Source organism: Gossypium hirsutum, chromosome D12, assembly GCF_007990345.1.
Source record: "Gossypium hirsutum isolate 1008001.06 chromosome D12, Gossypium_hirsutum_v2.1, whole genome shotgun sequence".
NCBI lineage: Eukaryota > Viridiplantae > Streptophyta > Magnoliopsida > Malvales > Malvaceae > Gossypium > Gossypium hirsutum.
In genome coordinates this window covers 46,487,032-46,497,911 of record NC_053448.1, presented here as the reverse complement: position 1 = coordinate 46,497,911, position 10,880 = coordinate 46,487,032, and positions in this window count along the sequence as shown.

Below are 10,880 nucleotides of genomic sequence, written 5' to 3'. Positions count from 1 at the left end.
TAGATAGTATAAAAAAATTTGCAATGGAAAAAAATTTAAAGTAAATAATCAAACAATTTAAAATGGATGATTTATAACACGAGTTTTTAAAAAATAAACAACATGTGTGACATAATATTAAAAACAAATAAAGTATATAATTAATGGAAGAAAATAAAAGAATTGTAAGAATGGTTAAATGAATGAACAATATGTAAATAAGAAAGTTGATGGATAAATAAACGAATAAAAGTAAAAGAACAATTAATGATTAACCAATTAAATGGATAAATAAAAAAAAGGTTAAAAAAAGGGCTTAAGTCAACCTAACTCTCACAATATGAAGATTCAACGAAATTCCTCCACCAAAATCCAACTCAAATGAAAGCAACTTAAAAAGAAACGAAGATGAACGAAGAACAAAATAAGAACAAGCCACAAAAAATAAGAACGCAAGAGAGGGAGAAATTTGAGTGAATGCTCTTAAGAATTATTATTGCTCTAAACTCCAGTGTTTTACAATGAAGGGAGAGGTCTCTATTTATAGTTGAGCCTCCCCGAATCCAACGGTACAGATCAATTACATCAACGGCTAAGATTAAAGGGTATCTACAAATTAAATCTCTAATATTACAAAATCGTATCTTCTAAGATTGCATATCATATCTAAGATTGCATATCCTTGAAGATTATGTTTCCATATGCGTCAAGTTTGTAGATAGACTTTCAACATTTTCAAGTAATGGGCCATTCCAATCGGGCCAAATGATATAATTTTGGACTGGACTTGGACTTTTTTTATTATTTTGGGTTTATTATTTTTTTTGTGAGTCTAGGCTAAATTGGCCTATTACAAAACTATTAATTAATCGATTCATATACATTTGTTTTCTTTTCAAACGAATGAAAGTTATATTGAAACAAAAATCATTTACATATAAAGAATTTTATACATATGTAATATAAAAAATTGATTATGAAGTTGTCTATTCTTATGTATTTAAGGTAGTTTTTTTATCACTTAATTATAAAAGGTTATAAAATAGTCATTTAATCATGTTTTTTTAATCATTTGTTTAAGAAAAGTTATAAAATTGTCATTCAACTATTTAAGTTTATCTTCTTCTTCTTTTTGTTACATACCTCAAAATTCCAGATAATTGGGTGACCCAAAAAAATTACTAATAGTTAAGTGATCATTTTGTAAGTTTTTATAATTCGATAGCCAAAAAATCATAGTTAAGTGACTACTAATGTAATTTAATCTAGATATAAAAATATGAAAAATAATTATTATATTTTATGTATATTATATATCTATAAAAAACTTATTTAACATAATTATATACTATTTTTAAATAGATCATTTATCTAGTCAAAGTACATCTGAAATAAATTTATCAGCATTCATTAGGTGATGGAAATTAAATTAAAATTAGGATTAAAAAATTAATGAGTATAGTACAAAATTTAAAAAAAGTTTTAAAAAAAGAGATCAATTTTTTAAAATTACAAAAAGAGTATACTATTTGAATACCAAATACTCACCATTTATTTATTAATCAAAAATTCATAACATAAAAAAAAACAATAAAATTAAAAGTATAACTTCTAAATTGAAATAATGAAAAATTATTTTAAAAAATAGAATTGCATGGATATTAACTTCAAACATTTAAAATTGAATAGAAGATTACTATATGTACAAGTTTTTTATGTGCAATTTGTTCTTCTTTTTCTTTTTCATTTTTATTATGGTCGTTTTGTATATGCTAACAGTTCTAAAATGCAACAAGATTAAAAATATCAAAGGGTAATTTTATAATATGAGAAAAAGTTAACAAAATATAAAAAAATAGATTTTTTTTTGTAAAAAAGTTATAAAGTATATTGTAGCCTTTAATCTTATGTTGTTAGTTAAAAGAGGAAGGAATCCCACATTATCTAGGAACAAGCTGCAAACATATTCATAAGTCTATATATACGCATATCTCACATCTCACGTTGCTTAAAAAAAAAGAGAAATAAGACTTTGGCTTTATATAAAGCCTGTTTTGTAAGTTTTATTTCCACATCAATTGGTGGCATAAAAAATTTAAAAAAATAGTGTTGCCACTTTGGGTCTATATAAAGTTACATTCTCGTAAATTTTTAAAAAATTGGCTTATTTTTTAAATTTTTTTTAAAAAATGGTCTTTTTTGGAAATTTAGTCCATGACTGTTGGAACACAAGCAAAAGAGCGCTGACCTAAAAGCGCTTTAGTAAAGCGCGCTGACTTGGACGTGTTTTACGAATTAGAGGGAAAAAAAGCTAAGTTGGATGTGCTTTTTTGGTTTTCCCCTAAAAATGACATCAGCTCAGTGCGTTTTACCAAAATTAGGTTATTCCCATAAATATCAAGAAAAATGGCCCACTTCTGTAATTTTTTTTAAAAATAGGCCTTTTCTGGTAAATTGACCTGGTTGAGCATAAGTACTTTGGGGGTTAATCCTCAGAGCATACGTTTAGTAATAAATTTAGACAAATTCTATCACCATGAAAAAGTAAAACATGATCATTTGTGGGAAGACGCAAATTAAGGTGCTCCTTTCAAATGGTAGTGGAGGTATGTAAGTGAACCAAACTCACTATAATGCTTTTAAATTTTAATTTAGGACGTAACAACCATGTATAAAAAAATAGTTATGTAAGGTTATAGATATAACAAATTTTAGTTATAACATTTGGTTAAGTATGCATCTTAATTTGTTTAGACTGATGGTTAAAGTTTTCGTTAAAAATTTATTTAAATTGCGTTATCTCATTTTACCTCCAATATTATAGGTCAAAGGGGAAAAAAGTGATGGGCTAAATGCACTTTTCTGGTTCCCTGAAAATGACGCAAACTTAGCGCGTTTTACAAAAATTAGGCCATTCCTGTAAATATCAAGAAAAATTTTTGTTTTTTTTAAAATAGGCCTTTTCTGGTAAATTGACCTGGTTGAGCATATATATTTCGTACCGAATATCTTGGTATTACTTTGGGGGTTACTCCTCGAAGCATATGTTTAGTAATAAATTTAGACAAATTCTGTCACTATGAAAAAGTAAAACATGATCATTTGTGGGAAAACTCAAATTAAGGTGCTCATTTCAAATGGTAGTGGAGGTATGTAAGTGAACCAAACTCATTATAATGCTTTCAAATTTTAATTTAGGACATAACAACCATGTATAAAAAATAGTTATGTAAGGTTATAGATATAACAAATTTTAGTTATAACATTTGGTAAGTATGCATCTTAATTTGTATAGAGTGATGGTTAAAGTTTTTGTTAAAAATTTATTTAAACGGTGTTATCTCATTTAACCTCCAATATTGTATAAAAAATTACTTAAGTATATGCAAAAAAAAAAATCTAGATTAAACATTTAGAACATTGGAAGTAATAATTAGGGTACAATAAAATTTTAGCCACCTAACAAATTAGTAGTCCCTCTTTGGAAATCGTGATTTGGGTTAAAAAAAATTTGGATTTGAAATTTTAAAATTTTTTTTGTGGATAATAATATTGGATTTGATTTTTGACAAGCTTAAGTCCGATTTCTTAAGAGTTAAATTTTGGATTTTCAAATTCATTTTAAAACTTGAAAATTTCAAAATCCAAGATTGATTAAAAGAACATGAAAACTTTTTTGTTCTCTCTTCTTTTCACACTACTTTCAGAACTCAGACAATAGTTAATTAATTATACTTATAATATCATCAATAAAGCCCAAGGTTTTTATCATTGGACCAGTGGACAAATCGGTCAGACCACTGCTTCTCCTTTGATCGGTTCAAGTGAATCCATTATTAAAAATAAAAAATAATAAAAATAGAGAAAAATGGTTTGAAAGTCAGTTTGACTAGTTCAACTAGCCAATTTGATCAATCTGATTGGTCAGTTTGACCGATTTACAGGTCAATTGGTCTGACCCTTTATTCTGGACTTGTACCTTGATTTGTTTTTGGTCCAATCGATTTGATTGGCCACTGCAGTCTAGTTCCGAAAACAATGATGAAGCTTCATTTTAACTAACCTCCCAAAAAAAAGCACTCAAACTTTTTTTTTAAATCCTCTTTTTTTAAGGGCTTTTTAGATCTGTTTGGAAAAATGGTTGAAATTTTATTTGAAATTTTTCCTTTTTTTATTTGATTTTCTTGTTCTAAATATAAATTTAGAAATATTTTTTAGTTTTGATTTTGTTCTAAAAAAAAGTTTTGGAAATATTTTTGGGTTTGGTTGTTCTCATATCCAAATAAAAAAGAAGAAAAAAAATGAAAATCAAAAAGAGAAAGGGGAGACGGGGAAGAAAGGGAAAAATAGGGAAGTCAGGGTTCATCGCCACTGCTCACGATTGTGGACCGGTGTCAGGCTCCCCTTGGTTTTATTCTATATGCATGAAGGAAAGAAAAAAGAATGGCCATGTTACGACCAAATTTTAGTTGGTGTCGAAAAGTGTGGTTTTGAAACTCGTTCCTATAAATAGAGTAAATGAATTATAAATAGAAGATTTACAAAGTTAGTAAAAAATCTATTAATGGAAAACCAAGTAATTAAATCGAGAATATCATTAATTGTAGTATAAGGATTAAATTGTAAAAGTGCAGACGTATACATTCGCAATATAATAAGACTCCATGGTCTACCAGTGTTGATTATCTTGGATTAAGATCCTCGTTTCACTTCAAGATTCTAGAAGCAACTGCACGAGCATTTGGGTACGGGATTGAATTTTAGCACTACTTTTCATCCCTAATCTGGCGGCTAATCGAAGCTAGTTATCCAAGTATTAGAGGACATACTATGAGTTTGTATCATCGTGCGAGTTTGAATCTAGTTGGGAGTATTATTTACCTTTAGCGGAATTTGTTTATGATAATAGTTCCAATCAAGCATTAAAATGGCCTTGTATGAAGTCTTGTATAGTTGGCGATGTAGAACACTTTTGTGTTGGTCAGATTTGGGTGAGAGGAAGATAATTGGGTCGGATTTAATGCAAGAAACGAAAGACAAAGTGTGATTGATAAAAGACAGATTGAAAGCAGCCTCAAATAGACAAAATTCGTATGCTGACTTGAAACAAAAAGAAATTGAATATGTTGTGGGCGAGAAAGTATTCTTGAAAGTTTCTCTCTGAAGGAAAATTTTGTGTTTTGGCCGCAAAGGGAAGTTAATCCTAGATATATCGGACCATATGAAATTGTTGAAAGAGTTGGTCTGGTTGCTTATCATTTGGCTTTGTCTCCAGAGTTGCAAAAGATTCATAATGTGTGTCATGTGTCAATATTACGGTGGTATCATTACGGTCCCTCTCATGTGATATTTGTAAAAGCGATAGAAGTACAATTTGATTTAACATTTGAAGAAGAACTAGTAGGAATCTTAGCTCGAGAAGTGAAAGAGTTAAGGAACAAGCATGTGCCATTATTGAAAGTCTTATGGCAAAGCCATAGCGTGGAAGAGGCTAATTGGTAGCCAGAAGTGATACGAGTCTCAAAGGCCCAACCCAAGCCCAAAAAAGAAGACAAACCATGCTTACTTGAAAATCAGGCCAAATTGTCAAAGTGACCCAATTTGTAAAGTTTTATTTTTTTTAAATACTTAGTTTAAATTTTTATGTAAATATTCAGTCCAAGAGGCCCAATTAAAAGCCCTTGGCCGAATTTCCATTTAAAATTAAAATAATTAGGAGTTTGTTTAGTTTTAGTTTTCTAATTAGATTAGGAAAATATTTGAAAAGCCTATATAAAGGCTTGGCTAGCCACCGTGTTAGATACTTCTCAATTATATCAAAAATTTCAAATTTGTTTAAGTGCAAAATTCTCTTTGAGTTTTTCTCCAAGAATTCTCTCTTGGGTTTTCTTTAGAAGTTGTTTTAACAATATTTTGATTGTGGGAGCCATCTTCAGCCTTCTTCTTGCCATTGATATTCTTTGGAGGGGAGATTAGAGCCGTTTGAAGGGAGTTGTGATATCTTTCGGGATTTCAAGGCTTCTCAGGGCTTATCTTTTAATTTCTTGCTGTCAATTCTTTCTTTATTTCTGCTTGTGCCGAATCTTTATCTAATTTATTTGCTGTTCTTATTATGTTTCTAGCCTTTTTTCTATCGTAAAGAATCAGCCAAAAATCCCCAATTTCTAGGGTTCTTATCGATTCATCCTTACTCTTTTTGGGTGAAATTAGATTGTCGAAATTTGGGGAAAACTATCTTGGTGTTCAATTGGGCAGAATCACAATCTCCTTTAGGGTTTCAAGAACCCTTATTAACACTTATTTCTTTTCTCAATTTGATTCTTTGCTGATTTGGGGATTTTATTTCAGATCTGGAAATTCAAAGTTCTAATCTTTTAATTTTCTGTTTCGTTTCAGATCTGATTGTTTAGAGCTTTCGTAGGAGTTTCCCGTGACTTGGCAACTCGATCTTGGTCCGCGCGCAACCCCCGTATCAAGAAGAGTTCATGATATCACAATATTCTCACCTCTTTTCCAGTAAATTTCAAGGATGAAATTTCTTAAAAGATGGGAGAATTGTAGCAACCCGATTTTAGCCTATGTAGAAAAAATACGATTTTGAAACTCAATCCCATAAACTGAGTCAATGAAATTACGAATAGAAGGAATTACGAAGTTAGTAGGAAAATATATTAATGGACGGTCAAATAATTAAATTGAGAAAATCATTAATTGCAATACACATACTGAATTGTAAAACTACAATCACTATTAAATTTTAATTTAGAAATTACTTGAGGACCCAATTAGCATTTACTCAAAGGACCTAATGGTTATTTACCCATTTTTAATGCATGAATTAGTGGATGATGACAATTCTCTCCATCCATTTCTATTAAATATGCTAACTAATTATCATGATCATTTGCTTAATTAATTAAATAAGATTTGCTTCATAATTAAGCTTAATTATCAAATTAATCTAAGTATATATAACATGTGAGTGGGAGGGAGAATAAAGCATTTATTCTTCTCTCCCAATGTGTCGTCCAAGGTTGAAAGAAACAAGGATTTTCCCTTTGTTTTCTTTTATATTTTGGTCCAAAATTAAGCAAGGTAATTGGATTTTTTTTCATGATTTCCATAGAATTTTGATTATTTAAGCTTAGTTTATCATACCCAAGTTTTAGATTTTCAAATTGTTTAGTATATGTTAAGTTACAATAGTAGGTTTTTGGTGAAATCAAGCTTGAATATGCTAAGAATTGTTGATTAATAAGTATGAGTTATGTTAAGATTAAGTTGAAAAGTAGAGAAAATGTTGGAATTGAATAGGAATTTAATTTAGCTATATAGTTTACTTATAACATTAGAGACTAAATTGAATAAAGTAAAAATTGTTAGGAAATTATGCTATAGATTAAAAGTACAAGATCCCTAATGAAAGAATATGAAATTAGATTTTGATTCAATGTTAAATTGAACAATATGAGCATATTGAATATAGGGACTAAAATGAATCAAATAAAAATTATGCATAATTATGTGTTTTTCATGTGATTGAGTGGAAATTAATTTCATTTCTACAATTCAATTATTAATTGTACGTAGCGACGTCAGACCATCTCATGATAAAGGAAAGGTGAAGGCTATAGACAAGTAGCTATCCCAGTTTGTACTTTCATGATTTTGGTTCAATACATATTTAGACTATTAAGTACCTGTAGCGCCCCAAAAATCCTTTATATATTTATTTTCGTATATTTGTGACATAAATATATGTCTGCTTTAGTGGTTAAGTGTTTGGGGGAGTGTTTGAAAGGTTCCAAGTTCAAGCCTTAACTTGGGTAAATTTTTGTTTTTAAATGAATAAACCTCTATCTCTAGTCAGTAGGATTTTAAATAAAAACTGGTAAAATATATCAGAATGGGCTTGCTGGTCTGGTGGTTAAGTGGAGAGCAAAGGAGCAGAAGGTTTGGGGTTTGAATTCTTGACCAAACATGAAATTTATTTTTATTGCTTGTGCCGTGTGGGTGTTGTAGTTTGCCCAAAATTTTGAAGAGTTGGATTGGGGTTTGAATTCGATGGTTGAGGGGATTGTGTTGGAGGGATTTAGGGAGAAAATTATGGGTGGAAGAGGTTGGATAGAGCCGATCTGGTAGTGGAAAATTCAGCTACCTTTCTCATTCTTCCAAAATAACAGTTTTTTTCCTTCTCTGTTTTTGGTTTTCTCTGCCGAATTTTCCCCTTGGCTTTCTTTTCTCCTCTCTTTTGTTTTTGTCGACTAATCCTAGTTCTTATTACCGATTATTCCTACTTGAATTTTCTACTGATTGTTTTCCTCTCCTATCTCCCATTGTTGCTGCCAATTGCTTACTGGAAAACTTCCTTTTCCTTCTACTTTGGCTTCTCCATTAATCCATTCTTTCTTTGACCTCTTTTATGTGTCGCAACTCATCATTCCCAATTTGTTGTTGTGCGTTCGGTAAGTAATGTTTCTACCTCTTGTCTTTTTTTTCTTAGTTGGTGACTAAGGGGATTGTTGTACTTGTGGTAGGCAAAAGCAGTGATCGGTTTGTACTACTGCTGAGGTTTGAGCGTTAAGGATAATGTTTATCGTTGGTAAGTGAATCATGCGTATTGAATCGCCTTCAAAATGAGGGTCTTGCTTAAATCGTTAATTTAAGATTATTAATGGTGTTTTAAATGTTCGATTTTTAAATAAGTAATTAGGGACCTTTTGTTAACTGTGATGACAGCTGAAAGTCTAGAGTGAAGGGCTGGGCTGGTGCCGAATTATAAAGGGAAACGTCCGTGGTTCATAAGGTAGGTATCATACGATTGATTTGGAAGTACATTCGGCTTTGTGTTATTGTCCTAATCATGAGTTGAGATTAACGATTAAGTTGAAATGTTCAATTGTAGGTATTACTGGTCTCGAAAGTGTTTTTGTTGCAACACCATAATAGGTGTGTAAACACAACTCTGAAAAATGGAAAGAGGCGAAAAGTTAAAAAGTGAAAGAGGCGAAAAGTTAAAAAGTGGGGCTGTCGACGCCACACGGGCGTGTGGCCGCCTGTGTGGTAGGCCGTGCGATCAAACGTGGACGTGAGATCGACGAGGCTGGCCATGTGCGATCCATGGGCCGGGCCGATTTGGTCCTTGTGGGCCACTTGGGCGCGTGGGCCCATACGGGTAAACCACATGTGCGTGGGAAACGTATTAGGCTAGGCTGTGTAATCCACACGACCAAGGCCATTCTAAGCCGTGTGGGCCACACGGGCGTGTAGGCCCACACGGGCCGACAACTTGGGCATGTGGGCCTATTTTTCACTGTTTTGATATTAAGGTTGCACAGGTCGCCCGAGACGACTGTGAACCTTCTGTAGGATCGGTAAACTTACCTAGGCCCCTAATTGACTGAAATGTCTATGTGACTGATACGATTATGCATATTAATAAACATGACGATGTTCCACTAGTTTGATACTGTATGCCATGATTTTTTTTGCATGATATTATGTTTTAACATGTCATATATGTATATTGCATTGCATTGGGGTGGGGGTTTATATTGTTCGGAGGAAGTGCACTGAAAGGCCTCGAGCTTAATTTACTGGCAGTTCAACTGCAAACCACTATCTAGTGCCGCATTTGGTACTTTTTGGAGTGTAGGGATGGGTGGGTTGATTATATCCCCACATAGAGTGTAGGGTTGGACGGAGTTGAGTGTAGAAGCTGGTTGGGTAGGATTTGATATTGCATATCTGTTACTATACTGAATATGGATACTGTAATGGGTCAAGGCCTAAACACAGAATTGTAATGGGCTAAGGCCCTAACTGAAACTGAAACTGTTACTGAAATGGGCTTAGGCCCAGACTATGATTGCTTTCTGTCTGCTTGTTTATAAGTGATTACACACTGAGTTTTCGTAAACTCGCCCTTCTGTTTTATCTGTACAGGTGACTTCCAGACTTAGGCGGATCAGAGTGGCGGAGGACTTCATAGTGGCCATACGACCCTCTTTTTACACTGTTTCGTATTTAATTAAGTTTTTAAAGTGTTATTTAAGGTATTTTACTCTAATAAAGGCCTCTATGAATTTTTTTTAAAACTTTGGACTTATATTGTTTTATGTTTTATATCTGCTAGAGGTAGGAAAAATACAAGTTTTAGAAGAAATGTATGTGTTTTAGTAAAATACCTACAAGGACACAAACTGTTTTAAAAAGCTTCCACAACGCATAATGTTTTGAAAACTAACGACTGAATAAGGATCACTATTTTAGAATTAATAAAAGATATTGAGGAGTTCTAAACGGAAAATATTTTAAACAAAGCTTCGGTTTTTTAACACACTACCATGTGACATCGCCAAATTCGGCCTTAACTTCCAGGCCAGGTTTGGGGTGTTACAGTACCAATTTAACAAAGGTAATGTTTGATATTGTCTCATGATTGGTGTCATTGTGTCATGGTGAATTGTGGTATATGAGGTATGTATATATGATTTGTTTGCAAATTTATGTGATATGAACTTACTATATCAAGATTCATAATATATGAAACATATACGTTCAGGAGTATTGGATACCCTATTAGCGATCTCGGATAGAGTTGGGTATAGTTGGTATGCCATAAGATTAGTGTACGGGATTTTACTTCAATTTATACCAATGAGGCAAGGAGCGTATATTATACTTCGAATGTTTCGATGAGGTGCTAGACACATTTATATACTTCGGTTTATATCGATGAGGCACAGAATGCATGCTATACTTTTGACGTACCGATGAAGCATTGGGTGTTGAATATATTGGTGTGATGGTAGGATGATCCATGTATAAGTCTTAAGTCCATTCCTAATTAATAGGGATTATGAAAACATGTATTTAAGTTATTGACATTGGTTATTGAA